General features: G+C 48.1%; 1 protein-coding gene across 7 annotated transcripts in view; it reads left to right on the forward strand.

The window, feature by feature from the left end:
- Window positions 1–19452, forward strand: part of TRAF3IP1 (TRAF3 interacting protein 1) — a 59446-nt gene that overhangs the window by 31596 nt on the left and 8398 nt on the right. The window contains exon 15 of one of the 7 annotated variants that reach the window (XR_004320194.1): window positions 18970–19111. The exons of the other annotated variants lie outside the window; for them this stretch is intronic. The gene's annotated coding sequence lies outside the window, so the exon portion shown is untranslated. The remainder of the gene's footprint in view (window positions 1–18969; window positions 19112–19452) is intronic. 7 annotated transcript variants of the gene reach the window in all.

A 19452-nucleotide genomic window follows, 5' to 3' on the forward strand; every position in this document is an offset into this window, starting at 1 on the left:
CCTCCCCACCCCTCCAAACCCCTGGAACCATGATCTTTTTATTGTTTCTGTAGCGGTACCTTTTCCAGAATGCCATTTGGTTGGAATTGTGCAGTTTGTAGCCTCTTCAGACTGGCTCCTTTCATTTAGTAATGTCTTTTAAGTTTCTTCCATGTCTTTCATGGCTTGATAGATTTTTTTTTTTTTTGGCTGCACATATATCTTTTAACTTACATATATGTACCGTTCATTGTTTCTAAGAATGTTTAGAGATTTAGCTTTTTAAACTTATATAGTTATCAAAGGAATAAAGCCAACCACAAAATAAGAATTAACTCAAAAAGATACCTACACCCTGCTATTAACAGCAACATTATTTATAATTGCCAAGATATGGAAGCATCCTAAGTGCACATCAGTAGTTGAATAGATAATGGAGATGCAGCATATGTGTAATGGAACACAGCTCACCCATAAAAAAGGATATTTGCGGCCCTTCATTTACTTTTTATTTTCACTTCAAAAACCAGAATTTTATAATTGGCAGAGACATTTCCATTACCTCAAAAACAACAAAATACCTAGAAATAAACCTAACCAAGGAGGTTACCTATATTCTGAAAACTGAAATGACACAAAGAAATGGAAAGCTTTCTTGTGCTCTGGGACTGGAAGAATCAGCACTATCACAGTGGCCACGCTGCCCAGAGCAACCCACAGCTCCACTGCAGCCCCCAGCAAAGTGCTCGCGACGCTCCTCACAGAACCAGGACAAACAAGTCCACAGTTTATAAGGAGCCACAGAAGACCCCGAACAGCCAAAACAATTTTTTGTAGGTCTCTCTTTTTTTCCCTTCTTTTTGTTCTCTTGCGGTTTGGTGACTAGAGGAGGTCCTTTAACATTTGTTGTAAAGCTGGTTTGGTGGTGCTGAAATCTTTTAGCTCTTGTTTATCTGTGAAGCTTTTGATTTCTCCGTCGAGTCTGAACGAGAGCCTGGCTGTTAGAGTGTTCTTGGTTGTAAGTTTCCCCCTTGCATCACTTTAAATATATCGTGCCGCTCCCTTCTGGCCTGCAGAGTTTCTGCTGAAAAGTCAGCTGAAAACCTTGTGGGAGCTCCCTTGTATGTTATTCGTTGCTTTTCTCCTGCTAATTTTAATATTTTCTCTTTATCCTTAATGGTTGTCAGTTTGGTGACTGTGTGCCTTGGTGTGCTCCTCTTTGGGTTGGTCCTGTGTGGAAATCTCTGCGCTTCCAGGACTTGGGCGACTGTGTCCTCTCCCAAGTTGGGGAAGTTTTTGGTGATTATCTCTCCAAAAGTTCTCTCAGGTCCTTTCTCTTTCTTCTCTTTCTGGGACCCCTGTAATGTGAATATTAGAGCGCTTCATGTTGTCCCAGAGTTCTCTTAAACTATCCTCGTTCCTTTTTATTCGTTTTTCTGTTTTCTGTTCTGAAGTAGTGATTTCCACTAATCTGTCTTCCAGCTCACTGATCTGTTCTTCTGCCTCGTTCAGTCTATTCTTGGTTCCTTCTAGTGGACTGTTCATTTCAGTGAGTTTATTCTTCAGCTCTGTTTGAGTATTCTTTACATTTTCCAACTCTGCTAAAAACTTCACCCTGTGCATCTATACTGCTCTCGAGTTCCCTGAACATCTTGGCCATCATTACTTTAAACTCTGTCTCAGATAAATTGCCTGTCTCCTCATCACTTATTTCTTCTTCTGGGATTTTAGCTCGTGCTTTGGCCTGGGAGATACTCCTCCCCCAGGATACACCTCATATCGTCTGTCATTCAATGTGTGTGTGGACTCCTTCCACAGGCTTTGGGACTGTTGTTTTCTTTCTGGTATCTGCCCCTGGTGGGTGAGGCTGGACTAGAGGCTTATGCAGGTTTCCTGGAGGAGGTGCCAGTGCCTGCCCACTGCTGGGTGCAGCTTGGTCCTGGACCTCTGGTGAGTAGGGCTGTGTCTAGAGAGAGGCCTTTGTGGCTTAAGTCTGCTGATGGGTGGGGCTAGGTCTTGGTGCTAATGATCCCATCAAGATGTCAGCCTCCAGGAAAGCTCATGTAGATGAACACTCCTGGAATGTCCGCCACCAGCTTTTATGTCCCCCGGGTGAGCCACAGCCACCCCCCACGTCCCCAGGTGACCCTCCAGATCCAGCAGGCAGGCCTGGCCCAGGTTCCTATGAAATCACTGCCTCTGTCCTTGGACCTGGTGCACGTGAGTTTCCGTGTATGCTTCTCAAGTGAATGGAGTCTCCGTTTCACCCAGTCCCATGGGGCTCCCGGAGCCAAGCCCCCCTGGCCTTCAAAACCAGATGTCCTGGGGTCTCCTCTTCCCAATGCCAGGACCTCAGCTGGGGAGCCTGACGTGGGGCTCAAAGCTTCACTCCTGTGGGAGGGCCTCTGCGACTGAACAAATCTTTATCTTGTGGGTCACCCACCCAGGGAGGTATGGGAGGTATGGGGCCCAGTTATATCACGAGCACGCCCCTCCTACCGTCCTGCTATGGTTCCCTCTGTATGTTTCCAGTTGCAGAAGATCTGTTTTGCTAGGTTCCAGTCTTTTTTCGATGGTTGTTTAGCATTCAGTTGTGGTTTCATTGCAGTCGCAAGGAGAGGCCCAAACGTAAGAGTTTCTTAAAAAGGTTTTTTTTTTAAACAATAGCTAATATAATTGCATGGTCAAAGAATATGGTCTGTGTGATGTTGCTTCTTTGGAATTGAGACTTTGTTTGTGGCCTGGTTTGTGGTCATTTTTTATAAATGTTTCAGAGTGCTCGCAGAGTACGTCTTCTTTCTGTGTTTGGGGTCCAGGCTTCAGCGCACCCTGCCGATCTCACGGACGGGCGACTGGAAGACTGTGCGCTCAAAGCATGTCGGCCGTACCTGTCTGTGGGCGTTCTTGATTTACACATACTAATCATAATAGTAATGGTTTCTCTTCTCTTTAGAGATTCAAACGGCAGATGTTTGCTCTGCTCTCACGTAAACTGTCGTGTGCCCTTAGTTGCAGTGCTGTTTATTTTTTTGGAGGGAAGCATTTTTGCCAGTGCTAAGGAGATACATATTTGTAATCTGGGCATCTCTCCAGCTTGTCTTTGAAGTTGTGTTGGAAGAAAGGCCATTTCTCATTGTGCTAATGGACTTGAGGAATACATTATGGAATAAATATGTGAGTCAGATTGCTCTGAGCGCTTTCTTCATCCTCCTGACCGACTTGCTCTCTTTTCAAGAGGAAATATAAACTTTGTTAATAGTAAGATATAACTCCTGCCAAGCATTTTTTCCTTCATATTTATGAAATTTTTAAAACAACCAGAAAAGCAGTTTTATTACAGTGTTTCTTATGCTTTAAAAATACTTGCCTTTTAAGCTTTTAAATGAAAATGCTTTGGAGTAATAGCCAGCAGTGTCAAAGATGGTTCACGCACTTTAAAGATTTCTCACTCCTGATTTTTCTGTCTCCTTTTATATAGTCTTCTCTTGTTTTTTTTTTTTTTTATCCATTTTGCGTCTGTGCTAAGTGAATGTAAATGTCAGTGCTTTTTCTTTTCATTCGAATTCTTTATTTTGAAGTAGGCTCTCTCAGAGTATTTCTCTTTGTAGACTCCTTTCTCTTCGTTTATTTAAAGTTTCTGTGACTTCGCTCTCTTCATCTTCTCGGTCATGTAAACTGCGCTTTCCCTGGGACGGCTAGAGGTCATACATCTGTCCAGGTGACAGCCTGGGCGTGTGTGGAACTTGACCTGCAGGTGTGTGTTTTGCTGCCCTGCTGAAGGGACGCTGCCACAGGGGCCAGCGTAGCAGCCACACATCATGCGATGAGAGGTTGTGTCTTAAATTATGAAGCCCTTACTGGGGAATATGAGAAACTTTTGTATCTTGGAATGCCTCTTGGTGGATAAAAGGACCTTATCACAAACATGTTAGGTGCTAATTATGGTAAATGGAATACAGCTGATAGTGACTGGCTGCGTGCTTACGCGAGAGGGATCTCGGCTGTAGTCTCTCTTCCTTTGGTGATCTGAATAGAGCTTTGAGTTATTTCTTACTTTGGTGGCTAGATGGTGCAATTTCATCACAAAGTCCTTAACCCCGTTAGAAAAATGCTATTGCAAACCCCCGCTTCACTTAAATCCTGTACCTGGCAGATGCGTTTGTCGTTCAGACGTTTGTGGTCCCAGTATTATTAGATGCTCTGTCACTAGGAATATTGTTCCCGTTTAAATTGCTGTGAAAAAAATGGGACAGGACATGTGCTGTGGCGTTTCTCCTCTGGTGAGACTTCAGTAGCTGAACTCAGGGACCACGTGACTGATTTAATCACGAGGAGCTCTGGGGGGAGTTATTTGTTTTTATTTTTGTTTATTTTTAGGAAATAAGGTGATAGTTTTATGTTCCCAAGAAGTGCAGTGCTTTCCGGCACGCAGGCTGGGGATTTTAGGTTTTGGATGTAACATTAAATTTGTCCCCACCAAATTATCAACAATGTCAGTTAAAAATATTTACAGATCACTTAAAAATATTTGCAGATATATTGCACGGATATATTATAGCCCACAAAAATGGTTTGGAAACCATCAAAGCATTGTGTGTAGTGATGAGGACATAGGCCTTGTCTGTGTGGCCTGCGGTGTGGTTTGCGATGTGGATCCGGGAACTTCACCTGAAACCATACATGCGGCTTAGGAATTTGGATTATAAGAATGTGATCAGCTATGGGCTTATAAACATTTGCACACTGAATAGCTATCTTCTATTGAACACGTCTGTTCAGCGAATGTTGATGGGACAAACAAGCATTTTATTTTTATTCGAAGAGTCGACATTCGTATCGTCTTCATCACTTTCCTAGGTTTTAGTCGGTTTTGTCCTGCGAAGTAATTTTGGCCTTAATTCCATCAATACCCTGTTCTGTGCTTTGCATAAAAAATATCTTTATTTATTTTGATGATTTTGACAGCCTAGGTCTGTAGGTGTAAACTCAGTTACCAGGTAGCATGGACCCTGGTGTTTAAATCATGCTGACTGTGGCACATTATGCGGGTTGGAGGGGACCACAGGTGGATGTCAACTGATAAGAATTAGGATTCGGATTGAATTTAATCAGACGTGCAGGAGGTGGTCTGGAGAGCAGGAAGTAGAAGAATACGGGGCTTTGTCACAAGTTACAGGAGCGCAGCTGCCAGCGGCGGTGGCCTCCATCAGCAGGGGTGCGGTCTCCGGCTGCCCGTGGCTGGGGGGTAATTCTCACGAGTTGGAGGGGGCACAAGGACTGGAGAGCATCCATGGGACATCACAAAATTGTTTACTGAGAAAAAAGAACATTGGAAATCAAGGCTCGCCAGGAGTGGCGGGGAATGACCTGTCTGAGCGCCTTGGCCGGCCTGCCGGGCAAGTCCAGCTTGTCCTCCCGGCACAGAGCAGTGTAGCCGGGCGGGTCCTTGGGGGTCCGTCTCCCAGGGGGACCGGGGCTCCGTGGGGACAGGCAAGGGGAGCCACGTGCTCCGCACCGCCTCCCGCAGTCTCGCCACGTGCTCGAGCACAGCCCTCTGGACCTGTGGGTTCTGAATCCGTGGAGTCAGCCAACCTCAGAGGGATGGTATCTGGAGGGAAAAAATTCCAGAAAATTCCAGAAAGCAAAACTTGAATTTCCTGCACTGGCTGCTGTTAACATGGCATTTACACCGTATCGCGTATTATAAATGATCCTGAGATGATTTAGAGTCTACAGGATGATGTGCCTCAGTTATATGCAAATACCTGGCCTCCTTATGTAAGGGATTTGAGTGCCCGCAGATTTTGGTGTCCGTGGGGATCTGGACCCACCCCCCAGATACGGCGGGGTGACGGTACTGCTTTTGTGTAGTGCACTCCAGATTACAAACAAAATGTGATATGAAAGTTTTACTTGTTAGGTTTTGAAGCTGAGGAGGAATTTCTGTGTGTTATTATTTTGGGTGCCAATTAGGTTTCCAGGGAGCTTGAGAAAGTTTTATTGTATTTACTGTTACAAGTAGAGTCACTGTGGTGAAAAATGATAATTAGGTTGTAATAGTGACGGCTAAACAAAGCAAAGCAAATACTTCTAAACAATCTTAAAAGTTACTTTTGAAGAAGAGCAGGTTTGGAAGCAGATCAAACATTCAAAGTCGGGAGGGCCCCCTGTGAGGACTTTCAGGTACCTCAGAGATCGCTGATTGGACTGTTCCACGTGAGAAGGAGTGTGTGTCCTGGTCTCCCTGCCAGGGCCCCTCCGCTCTGCCCCTCCGGTTGGCCTTGGCTCACTGGGCAGCCCTCGAGGGGTGAAGCCGGCTCAGGTTCCAGGAGGAAGGCCTTCTCGAAGCCTGCCCTAGGGGGGCAGCAGTAGGAGCCACGTCCCTGAGTTCGGGCGCGTCTGTGTGTGCCAGGCCCCGAGCCACGTGCCTGGGTGTGTGGCATTGGTCTTACACTTACCGAAAGTTGTGTGTCCAGCACAAAGAGGCTTCCCCCACACACTTTGAGAACAAGTCATCAACATCACTTCTGAATACTTGCCTGAGTAATTTCTGCGCACAAAGACATTCTCCGTCACTGTGACAGGGCCACCCGACTTGGGAAGGAGCTCGGGGACACTGTCCCCCTCGTTACCGTCTTGGGTGGGAGTCGCCCAGAACTGAGGCCGTGCTCTTTTCCTGCGCCCTGTCATGTGACACATACTGTAACTCGCCCCTTTTCCGCTGGTGCTCCTGGGACCTCTTGGTTAGGGTGGTGCCTGCCAGGCTTCTTCGCTGCAGGCTGCTCCTGCTCTCTCTGTGATGAATACTGCTTTGTGGGGAAGTGCTTTGAAGCCACGTAAGCATCCTGTTCTTCGCTGATGTCACCTTAATCCTTTATGTATGTCACTACAGGCTGTTGGATTCCAGTTTCATTCTGTCACTGTTTTAATGCTCAAATTGCCTCTGATGTGGCCAGTGGGCTCCTTGAAATTGGCTTCTGTGTCCTTTCTATCTGCCTCTGTCATCCTTTGAGCTCTTCCTTCCTCTCTTGCTCACCAAGATGTTGCAGGTCTCTTGTGTACCTTCCGTGCCTCAGCCCTGGCATGAGCCATTTCTCCTGGGTCCTTTCAGTGGAGAATGGTGTTGAGAAACCAAGATCTGCTCACTGGATGTGCTCACTGCTTTTGAAGTGTTTCCGCTTTGAGGCCCTTCCAGTGCTCAGACCTCGGAAAGAAGCCACGTGTGTGTGTGCACGTGTGAACACTGCAGGGTTCATTTCAGTCTTGTGTGTGTGTCCAACAAAGTGAAACCTGGCTTGCTTATCCTTTACAGGTGAACTTATAACATGAATCCCCCAGGGGTGTCACCAGTCTCCCGTTGCTGCTGTTACCCTGGCCTGCGTGGGCGCCCTCTTCACCGACCTTGGGCTGCAGCAGCCCTCGCCAGAGCACTGGGGTGACCCCCCCTGCAGCCGAGCTCCCGCCCCTCTGGGACCAGGCTGTTTCCCTGCATGGGCGCCCCCTGCACCCTGCACTGGCTGCTGCCCCTTCCCCTCTGACCCCCCCACCCGGGTGCAGGTGCTTTCCCTGCTCCACCCACCTCACGGCTTCGGGGCCTGAGGACCCCTTGCTGACTTGCCCTTGGGAGGGAATTTCAGAAGGTGAAGACCAGTCTCATTTCCCGCTCCTGTGGCCTGATGTGTGTAGTACATGGCGTAACTGATCGTTAGCTGTTGACTGACTGAATTTCAGACCTCACTGAACAAAAGTTGGAAGAGAAGGAGGGAGACGGGAGGGAGGAGTGATAAACCAGGAGGAGCACTTTGGGTGGCGCTTCAGCCCCTCCTCTGAAGCCCCCGGTGCAGAGGCCTGGGCGGGCACAGCCCTGTCTCTCTGTGGTTTTCTGCCACAGCTTGGAAATTTGTAGTTTGGCCAGTAATACAGATTTCCAAGTACAGTGTGATAGGACTGAAGCTTAAATAGCTTTCTGACCTAGATTAATGTAATGCTGAATATAAAAATATGCTTTTTTAGAGGTGCTTTGGTATTTTCACGAAAGCAAGAAGCTTAACCTGCGGTGAGCCTGCACTTAAAAGGGCTTCTATGTTCTGGGTAAAGAGAGAACTCATAATATTGGCAGTATTGCTGGGATCAAGCTTTAAAAAAAAAACCAAAAAACTGGAAAAGTATTCTATAGGTACATTGTAGGGCGAGAAACAGTAGGTTCTTTTCAAAGGAACCAGAGTCAGATTTCCCTTTCCACTTCTCAGCAGCCGTGTGTGCCTGGAGAAAATGGAGTGGTAGCTACGGCGCTTGGAGAGAAGCAGACTGACCCAAGATTTTCATTATTTAGTCAGGATGGTGTCTCATATGTGGAAATATTTAAAGACATACCCGGATAATGCAGATAATAAAAAAAAATGCTACTCTTGGATCCTTCTTGGAAAAAAAAGATTACCTACAGTCTGTCTGGACAACTAAGGGGTCAAAAAGCCGACAGCAGCAAGCAGCCCCAGCCTACACCCGGGGGGCGGGGGACGGGGGACCCGGCCAGCGCAGGGGCCGCTCGTGGGACGTGCGTCTGGGCGACTGCGGTGCGCTGCGCGTGTGAAACGCACAGTGGGCTAGAAGCCTGGAAGGAAAAGAAGACACAAAATACCCTGTTAGTAGTTTTTATAAAGACTACCTGTTGAAACACTATTTTGGATATGTTGAGTTAAGTAAAACTTACTGAAATTAACTTCACCTATTTCTTTTTCCTTTTTTAATGAAACTAGTTAAATTGAAAATGTTAAATTATATATGTGGCTCACATGTTTCTATTGGGCAGTATTAGTATGAACAAAATAAATTAAAATTGAGCATTAAAACCAGTTAAGCAAACAGAATTTGGTATAACTGTCACTACAGAGTTGAATGCAAAAGTCCTAAACCAGTTTTCAAAAAATCAGTTTTATAGAAAAATAACACAGTAATAGATCATAGGGGTAGAGGGCTCAGGGGAGGTAAAACCACATTAAAATCATCATTTATTCAAAACTTTTTCTCTTGTCTTTCTCTAAGGTGTCTTTTGATTACTTATGCTTAATTTTAATCTAGTCAGATTTCTCAGTCTTTTACCATTAGAGCTTTTTGTGTCTTAGTTAAATTCTTCTCTATTCTAAGGTCAGAAAGATAATTTATTCTTTTTAAAAATGTAAAGCTTTGTTTTGACATTTGAGCCCTCATCCACCTGGAGCTGATTTTCCTGTGTTGTGCCGAGCTGCGTCTCCCGCCGGTTTTTCCTCCCCTCCACACTGCTCTGCGACGCTGCCTCTGCCAGGTGGGGAGGACCTTGTGCGTGGGGCCCTCGCTGGGTTCCCTGCAGCGGAGGTTAGCACACCTTTCCTGTGAAGGGCCAGGTGGGAGATGCTTGGGGCTGGGACAGCCATGGGCCAGTACTCACTGCGGCCCTTGTGGTGCGGGAGCCGCGTAGACAACACGCAGGTGTGTGTGGCTGGTCTCCAGCACACCTTTATTTATGGACACCGAAATGTGAGCTTTATAGGACTTTCGTGTGTGTCACAAAATATTATTCTCTAAATATTTTCTCAACTATTTAAAAAAGTAAAAACTATTCTTAGCTCAGGGGCTGTAGGAAAAACAGGCGATGGGCCAGCCTGCAGGCTGGAGGCTGCAGTCTCACCGGCCCTGTCTTTTGGGCAATGGTTGAGGCGACCATATATTAATAGAATTCCTAATGTTGAGCAATTCTTACTTTCCTAAAATAACCTTTGTTTGGTCATAGACTATTATTTATCCAATGCAAAATTATATTCAATTTACTAACATTTAAAAATAGCTTATATCTATGCTCAGGTGACATTAACCTGGAGTTTTCGTGCACATGTGAGTGTCTGCGTGTTGTCATTACGTGTTGGAGTCAAGATTCTGTTGGTTTTATAAAATTTACTTTTTCCTGTGCCCTAGAACAGTGTAACAGAGGAGTGATCTGGTTGCAGGAGGTCTGACGGAAACTTGAGGCTGGGTGCCCTTCCTCCCTCTTGGACAGAGGTCGGTCCCTTCTGGGGGCTCGCCTCCCCAGGGCTGCTGGTCAGAAGCAGGCAGTGTCCTCACTTCTTATTGGAGGACAACTTGAGAACCAGTGGCTGGGAGCTCACAGGGTTCCGGGGTCGGTGGCCACTGACATCCTGGGTTCCTGTGCTCTTGCCTGCAGGGCACGTAGTAGGAGGCCTGGGTGGTGGGTCCTCCTCCTCCACACAGGACTCAGCTTGCTGCTTCCGCCTGGGAAGCCCTGGGGCCAAGGCTGGGTGCAGCTGCCCTGCGGGGGGCTCGGCGGGACCCAGAGCCGTGGCTTCTCTGCACTCGCTCCTCGGCGGCTATCCATGGAGAAGAGGTCAGCAGCGCTTGTTGGTGCAAATTTAGGGGCTTGTTTCCCCCTGGCTCAGCCTCCCCGCCCTCCCCCTCCCCCGTCTGTGCGGGGGCCACAGTTAGCCGGGGCCCGGTGGGCCCCAGCGGACCCGTCACAGACAACCCCATGGCACACAGTCCGAGACCTTGCTTGTCCCTACTCAGGTTGCCTCTTCAGAGGGGACTTCCCGGCTACACTGGTCCTCCATCCAACCACCACCCGTCTGACCCGACTTTATTTTCTTCATGGCATCAACCGCTAACTGAAGTTGTAGATGTACTTGCAGCCTGAATTGGACACGGAGGAGCCCAGCTGAAGCACAGCCTCCTGGCGTCTGCCTCGGTGTGTGTGGGGCGCCCCCTGCAGGCTCTTCCCTCAGCCTCACCCCTCTAGGGCGTCTGGGACCCGACTGCCCTTTGTTTGAATTTCCCTTTGCACTTCCTTGGGCACACTCCTTACGTTCATCATTCATTCTGAGAAATTTATTTTCTGCTGAAGACCTCTGATATCCTGGCTACTTCTACTTACAGGTTCGAGTGTTTATTTTTTCTCCAGTTCACGTGCCAACCATGGAATTCAGTGGGTTTCATATTGCCCATTGACTGTCTTTTAGGATTAATGGTTAACTTGGGTGTGATTATTTTATCTGGTATTTCTAGAGCTATTAAATATGGTAAGAATTTAGAAGGCTAAATACTTAAAAAAAAAAAACTCGAGCTAGAATTATAGGGAAATTTTAGAGCAATAGACTCAATAGAAAATGATAAGTATTTTAGCAAGGCATTAAAAATAGCAAATTCAGTTAGTTAAGAGAGGGATGGAAAGGAAAAGCAAAACAATTTAATAGTCCTAATGGTCATTTCCAGAGATGATAGTGACAAGAGAAAATCACTTGTAAGGTGTATTATTAAACTCAGGCTCGTGTGCTCCGGTGCCTACAGCATGGAAGGTGATTAGAAAATGCAAGGCAAGTGAACTTTAGAACCTCGTGTCCTTCGAAATTTGCTCAAGGTCCACCTGCCCAGAGCAGTCTGTGCATGAGACCCGTCCAGAGAGTTTCTGTTAAATATCCGTGCTGGGCTTGCCCCAGATCCATAGGTTGATCTTTGGGCAGGATCCCGGCATGGGTATGTTTAAAAAGTTCCCCAGGTGACTCCAGTGCACAGCCAGCAGTGAGATGGTTCCTTAGAGCTTCTGCTCCAGGTTGTCGCTGTTCTTGGGAGAACGAAGCAGGAAGCTGCTTAACTTGTACTGCTGGTTCCTACGCACAAGGACGGATCATATCAAACCCTCAGAAGAGCTGGGTCTTAATGCCTGGGGAGGAGGGAGCCTGTCTGCTCCCCGCCCCTGGGTGGCAGCAGTGTCCTCTTGGACCTGGTTCATTTGTGCAGGGAGCTGTGGAGCAGTGGGGTTGGGCAGATCTGGAAGCGTCTTCCTAACCAATAGGAAACACGCACAGTTGCCTGCCCGGTGGCCTGCAAGCGCGCCAGCTAGAGCTTCCTCCTCTTGCTGACGTGCGAGGCGTGGGCCTGTTCACGGGGTGCGTCTGCCCAGGTGCTGTGTCAGGAGCAAGGACTGTTGCTTGTTGGCGCCGACTCCGAGTTTACCCTCTTACCTCGTGGCTCTGCCCCCTGCCCCAAGGTGAGATCATCCTAAGAGTGTATTATAAGAAATGCCTGGACATACCTTTGTAATCTTTGAGCTCCTGAAAAATCCAAGTGACAAGCAGAGAATGGTAAGGAGACTAGAGAAATGTGAGGAGTAATGAAAATGACATAAGAGGATGTTAATAACTTTGAAATTCATTGAGATTTATTAGTTGATGCTTCAATGTGCGTGCTGGAGCCTTGGAGATGCATGCATGGAGCAGGGGCCCTTCCTGGGGTGTCTTCCCTGGATTTGAGTTCCCCGGACTGCTTGATGCCGGTTTTCTCAGTCTGATGAGCCTGGTGCCTCTGGCTCTCTGAGGGAACTCCCAGAGTCGTTGGTCCTGTTTACAAAGTGGTCACTGGTTTTCTCACCACAGTGCCAGGACTCAGCAGGATGCTTGGTATGTTTTCGGAATTCTGTTGCTGTGGAACTTCTGGGCCAGGTGGGGCATCTTGAGCCCAGGAGTTTCTCTCCTTCTGTCCTGTTAGTACTTGCTTACTATATTTAGGTGCCCAGTGTTGGGGCATATGTATTTATGATTGTTATCATCGCTTGATGAATTGACCCCTTTATCATTATATAATGCTCTTTTTTGGTCTCTTACAGGGTTTGACTTAAAGTCTGTTTTGTCTGATAACAAGCATAGATCCCCCTGGTCTCTTTTGCTTCCTATTTCTGTGAAATATCTTTTCCCACCCCTTCGCTTAGAGGCTCTGTGCTTTTAAAGCTGGAGTGAGGTTCTTGTCAACAGCAGATACTTGAGCCTTGTTTTTCAGTCTACTCGGCTGCTCTGGGCCTGCCCCCCTGGCTTTATTGAGATGTAGCTGACACACAGCCCTGTGTGCTTCTAAGGGGCACCACACAGTGATTTGGCTGAAATATATTGTGAGACCATTACCAGAGGGAGTTCACACCGTCACTTCACAAAGACGCAGAAAAGGAAGACATTTTCCCCTGTGATGGGAACTCTTAGGATCGTCTGTCCTGACAACTTCCATGTACTCTGTACAGCAGTGTTAGCTGTAGTTGTCATGTGGCGCATCCCGTTCCTTGTGCTCACCTGTCTTGCAACTGGAAGTCCATGTCGTCGGACCACCTTCCTCCCAGATCCTCTTCCCTCACCCCCCCACCTCTGGTAACCACAAGTCTGACCTCTTTTTATGAGGTTTTTTTTTGAGGTTCCAGATATACGTGATAGCATATATAATATTTGTCTTTCTCTGTCTGTCATATTTCACTTAACATAATTACCACAGGGTCCATCTGTGTTGTTGCAAATGGCAGGGTTTCTTCCTTTTACATGGCTGAGTAATGTTCCACTGTCTATATATGTGTGTGTGTGTGTGTGTGTATGTGTGTATCACAACATCTTTATCCATTTGTCTGTCGATGGACACTCAGATTGTTTCTGTGTCTTGGCTGTTGTAAATAGTGCTGCTGTAAACATCGAAGTGCATGTATCTTTTCAAACTAGAATTTTTGTCTTTTCCAGATATATGCCCAGGAGTGGGATTGCTGGATCCACTCTGTGTCTTTTGATTGGGGAATTTAATCCATTTACATGTAGAGTAATTATTGATAGGCAAGGACTGTTGTTTCTGGCTGTCTTGTCGCTCCTGTTTCCACCTGCCGTTGTGAATTCATGGTTTTCCATAGTGGAATGCCTAGATTCTCTTCACTTTATTTTGTCTCTTTACTGAAGGTCTTTGCTTCATGGTTGTGAGGCTTGCATAAAACATCTTGCAGGTGTAACAGTCTGGTTTGCACTGATAACAGCTTACCTTCAATTGCATACAAATACTCTGTCCTTTTGCTCCCCGTTTTTATGTTTTTGATTTTATGATCTACCTCTTTTACGTGATGTACCATCATATTACAGTATTAGAATGTTTTGAACTTGACTGTATTCTTCCTTTACCAGTGTGTTGTAATGTTCTTATGTTTTCATGTTACTAATTAGCATCCTGAAGAACTCCTTTCAGCATTTCTTGTGAGGCAGGTCTAGTGGTGATGAACTCCCTCAGCTTTTGCGTGTCTGGGAAGTCTCAGTCTCTCCTTCATTTCTGAAGGACAGCTCTGCTGGATAGAGTGTTCTTGGTTGGCAGTTTTTTCTCCAAGCTCTTTGAACGTTTTGCCCCACTCTTTCTTGGCCTGTGAGGTTTTTGCTGATAAATCTGCTGATTGCTTTATGGGAAAGCTGGAAGTTATAAGCTGCTTTTCTCTCTTTGTCTTTGATTTTTGACAGTTTTATTATACTGTGTCTTAGAGAAGATCCCCTTAGGTTGAGTTTGTGAGGTGAGCGATGAGCTTCATGCACGTGGATGTCCAGGTCGCGTCCAGACTTGGGGCGTCCTCAGCCATTTTTTCTGTAAATAAGCTTTCTGCCCCTTCTCTTTCTTTTCTCCTGGGAGCCCAGTAACTCGTAGGCTGCTTCTCCTGATGGTTTCCAGTGGTCGCGGGGGCTTTCTTCACTTTCTCACTCTCTTCCCCCCGGGCTGGGTAATTTCTGAGGTCTTGTCGTCCTCTTTGCAGATTCTTCTCCCGCTTGAGCCGCTCTGCTGTTGACGCTCTGTCCTAGTTTTCATTTCATTCATTGTAGCCTTCAGCTGCAGAACCTGTCTGGTTCTTTTTAAAAAATGACTTCTGTCTCTGTCGCACTTCTCATTGTTCCATGTGTTATTTTCCTGATTCGTTGAGTTGTGTTTTCTTGCAGCTCATCGAACTTTAAAATCGCTTTTCTGGCTTCTTCAGCAGGTAAATCGCAGATCCCCCTGTCTTTGGAGTCGGTCACTGGAAGGCTTTTGTGATCCTTTGGTAATGTCGTGCTTTCTTGATTTTTCATGCACCTTGAGTCTTATGTTGCTGAATTCACATTTGAGGTTGCAGTCGCTTCCTCCAGTCTTTACTGACTGATTTGGGAGAGAAATGTCTCCGTCAGCCCTGCTAGGGCTTCCAAGGCTTCCGCACATGTCCTGAGGCGACGCCTGGCCCGGGCTTCTCGCTCCCTCTTGGGGCAGAATTCCTGAGCTCAGATGCCTTCTCTGGCTCCTGCAGGTGCCAGGCTGGCTGCTGACAGCCTCCCTATCTTTTCCCGAGGGCAGAGCTAATGCTGAAGGTTGTGGTCTCTCCCTGCCTGCAGACTCAGGCTGGCTTTCTGCTCACCGGCCGTCTGTCAGAACTCCCTCTGACCACCGTGGGCATTGCACACGGGGAGCCAGCCACAGGCTGGGAGTGTGCGTGGGTGAGGCACGCTGAGTGACGGGGCGCCCGTGGGCCAGCCGGAGGATCCGTGGGTGGCAGTCTTACAAATAAAATATCTTATCTCAAATAATCTAATTTTTTTGAAAGCATGTATTTTATTAAATGATTAATAGTGAAATAGAGTACACCCTAGGGTTGAAAACTCTGTCCCGGGTTGATGAGTATGTATTTATCTATTTCTGTAATCGTCAGTGTTTCTCCTTCATTTGTGCTGCCACATCCAGAAAGAGCCAGTTGTTTCAGTTAAAGAAAAAACTCGAATCAGTTGTTGTAGCATCCTGTAAACTTAGCTTGCTTACCTTATGCTTAACCAAGAAATTGTTCTTGAACCAAATAAACCACTGGTAAGTGTTACCTCTTAAGAATAAATGGTACCTATAAAATTCAGCATCCATTGTGACTAAAACCTGGCACTGAACTAGGGACACACTGGTGCTTCCTGACCACAGGAGGGGCCGCCAGAGCGCGGCGGCGGCGGCGGCGGCGGCGGCGGCAGTGGCGGCGGCGGCAAGGGGCTGTGGGCATCTCCCCGGGACTCAGGAGCAAGGACGAGAAATGGAGCCCTGCTCAGCTCCTTGGGCGGGCCCAGCCAGTGCAGGAGAAAATGAGGCTTACTTCCAGAAAGGAGGAGGCGGGGTCGTCATCATTTGAAGGTGACAGCAGTCTATCAAGTGAATCAACCCCCTAAAGGTTAAAACTATTAAAAAAATTTATGAGATGGTTAGTGACAAAGCCAATACACCAAAGTGGGTGTTCTCCCTGTGTGTCAGCAATAGCCAGTTGGAGACAGTGTGTCTCAAGTTCCCCCTCAGACCCGGAAACAAAAGCGTGCATTTAACAAGAATTTACAGTAAGTGTATTGAGAAGCCACAGAATTTTACCAAGAAATATAAAAGGCCTGGGAAAAGTCTAGAGAGACATTGTCTTTCTGGATCGAAACTCAATGAGAGAGAAAATTTCTCTCAAATTGTAAATTTAATGCAATTGCAATAAACGTTCAGTGGTTGTTTTGGAATTTGGCAAAGAATATTCTGAAGTTTATCTGAAAGAATAGATGTGTGAGAATAGTCTTTTATAAAAATGTTGGAAGGGACTAGCTCTAGGCCTGTGATGCTGAGTTCTTATTTACTTTCGTGCTCTAAGTAGAGAAGGGATCATTTTAGCAGAGAATTGAGTCTTGCATTTCCCTGTCGCTTGCTTTGATAGTGCCCAGATGATCAGTTCTCTGTGTGATGAGCTTAAAATTATCTCCGTTTTTCAGGTCGGTCAGAATGGCCAGTGCGAAGGTGTGTCTCCTCTGCTCTGTTCACTGGCCTTTGGGCCCAGCTGCAGGGACGCCACGGGGCCTCATGCCGAGCCTCCTCACTCTTCCTTGACACACGGTTCCCGGGAGTCCCTTGTTCCTTTCCGGGGACGCGAATGTTCGTAGAAGTAGCTAACATTGAATGATCTTTTGATTTCCTCTGCGCCGGGTGCTAAGTCGCTCCTTGTATGCTCTGTTTCTCCTACAGAAGTTACCCGTCGGGTATCCTTCCCCGTGGACAATGTGATAATTATAACAACAGCTGACATGAGAGAGCGCGTGTTGTCACTGAGGAGCTGCAGGCGTCACTTTATTTAACCCTCCCGATAATTTATGAGAGAGGTGTTATCCCCATTCCCTAGGTCAGGAGACTGAGGCACAAGAGTTGCTTTGTCCAAGGTTACGGAGACAGTGAGTCCCAGCGGCGGGGTGTCGCCCCTCATCTGTCTGGCCCCAGGCTGGGCAGTTAACCTCACAGTATGTAGTTTCTCACATGGACTTTCTCAGAGCTTCCTGCTCTGTTTATGTCTTATCTGTAGTTGCTGCACGAGCAGATTTTACCATCAGGAAGGTTTCCTTCTAACAGGATGCCCCTGACTTGGGGCAGCGGTTTTCTTTCTGCTGCCAGGGTTCAGCGGGTGTGACCTGCGCTTGTCGGATGGTAGAAATGCCGTGGGAGTCGGTGTTATAACTGAGACGTAAAATACTGGCTGATGAAGATTATTTGATGTAGTCGGTACAAAGCATTCTGCAAACGCGCGTGACACGTGTCACGGTTGGAGGCGCTGTGCCGTTGGACGCAGCGGTGCCACCACTTGTTGCCCACCTGGAGGAGCCTGAGCCTGGTGCCCTGGGACAGATGCGTGAGGCGATTCAAGGTTGCACTGTTTGTGGTAGCCCCAGACCAGGAGTGCCCGTGCCCGTCAGCGGCGTGAAATACCCGTCCAGCAGCGCGAACGAGCCGACACACGTGCCTGTAACCACTGCCGATTCCTGAGCACGGTGCTGAGCCGACGGGGCAGACCCGCGGCCGTGCCCCCCGCGATCCCAGCGTCCCCTGTCGGCGGGACGGGCACGCGGGTCGGCCAGCAGCGGAGCCCGTCACGCTCACCTGGACTCGGTCACCGAGGTCGGCAGCCTGACTGCGACCTCGGGCGCTGGGGACCCGGGCGCGGTTTGCTTTCCTGACCCAGGTGATGGCTGCAGTTGTCACTTCATCAGTTTGTTAAACTGTCCACTCCTGTCTTAGGTGCTTTTTTGTTATGTGTGTAAACCGTTCAAGTGCTTGGTTACAGACCGTTTCACTGTGTGTTCAGGACGCCCAGGGTGACCCACACTGGAGACGCACGCGTGGGTTACTGAGAGGTTTGACGGCGGAGTCTTCCCGGGTGAACAGGCCCCTCAGAGATCCTGTCGGCCTCTGCTCTGCCCGTGTAGCCTGGACGCGGGCGTTCCTGGGCTTCTGGCAGCGGGTCTATAGATCGCTTCCTGAGGCCGCAGGAGAGGGTGCTGTTTACAGCAGATACTCGCACTCTTGGATTTACTGTCCACCCTCCCAGGGAACCAGGCTTCTGTTTACTGGGTTTGCTGCTGGAGGCTGGGGCCCCGCATGGGGGTGTTCGTGCCCCGAGGACCTGCGGCAGGTGCGGCTGTGGGCAGGTGCCACCAGCTCCCTGTGGAACCTGAGTCCTGCTTCTGAGAGGCTGCTGGCAGTTACTGAGGGTCAGTCAGGCTTTTCAACATTATTTTAATAAAAGGAATAGTCCCTTTTCCTCCCAAAGCATTGCAATTGAAACATAAAGAAACAGACCTCTCAGGTCAATAGTTTTTATGTGTATGTGTTGTAATGAATAATTATACATTTAGAAGTCACTGTGAACATCAGCGCCCACGTTTCTGGAGACAAGTGTGTGTGTGGTAAATGTGAATAATTCAGGTCCCCCAAGTAAGTCGCTGCTCACCTGGAAAATCTTGGGAAATCGCTGCTTCTGAAGCGCACGTGAGAGGCGGCCAGCCCAATGCCAGCCCAATGCTGAAGCTCATGCCTGAGGCCTTCCCGCCGGAAACCAGCTGAGTCAATGGCCTGCAGCCTCAGGGGGAAGGCCAGCCGGGTAGGAGGCAGGAGGCGCAGGAGGGCGAACCTGTGTCCCTGTGACGCACACACAGCTGCCACCCCCTGGGTCACCTGCAGGAACTGACGTCGTGGCCAGGGTCCCCAGCGTGACCTAGTGATTTCAGATCTAGTTTCGTGGACGCACCTCCGCGTGCTTCTGCCCGTGCGCCGGATGCCCAGCGCGCCTGCCGGGCGGGGCCGTTTATGGAGGGTCACTGTGTGCGAGGTGCGGAGGTGCTTATTTTGTATTATCCCATTTAATCTCACCTGCAGGATAAATATTATTATTTCCACTTTACTGTGAGGAAGCCGAGGTGCACAGAGGTCGAGCTGAGCTCCTGAGGCTGTGAAGTGAGGAGGCGGTGAGGCTGGGCTGGCGGGCTTGTCCCTGCGGAGCACGCGTTCCCGACCGCAGGTGCTCCGGGTTCTGGGGGGTTGGGTGCGGTTTTCTATAGTGACGTAGTTTCGTTACTTTTCGGTCTTCTGTTTTCAGAAATTAAGCCTATTTCATGGGACTGAGTCCTGTGTGGTGAGCATGGTGGTAGATTCTCAAATTTTGCTGTACATACTAAGTTTGTAAAATGAGGGTTTATGATGGCTGTGTTTGCAGGGAAGTCGCTGGCGCGCAGGACGAGCTGTGCGTAAAGCGGAGCCTGCTGTCATGGGGTGCGCTCTCTAAAGCACACGGTCAGAGCTTGACTTCCCACCCCACCCGCTGCTCCAGTTTAAATGAAAGTCTGAAAAATGCCAGAATTT

Source organism: Camelus ferus, chromosome 5 (genome assembly GCF_009834535.1).
Source record: "Camelus ferus isolate YT-003-E chromosome 5, BCGSAC_Cfer_1.0, whole genome shotgun sequence".
Taxonomy (NCBI): domain Eukaryota; kingdom Metazoa; phylum Chordata; class Mammalia; order Artiodactyla; family Camelidae; genus Camelus; species Camelus ferus.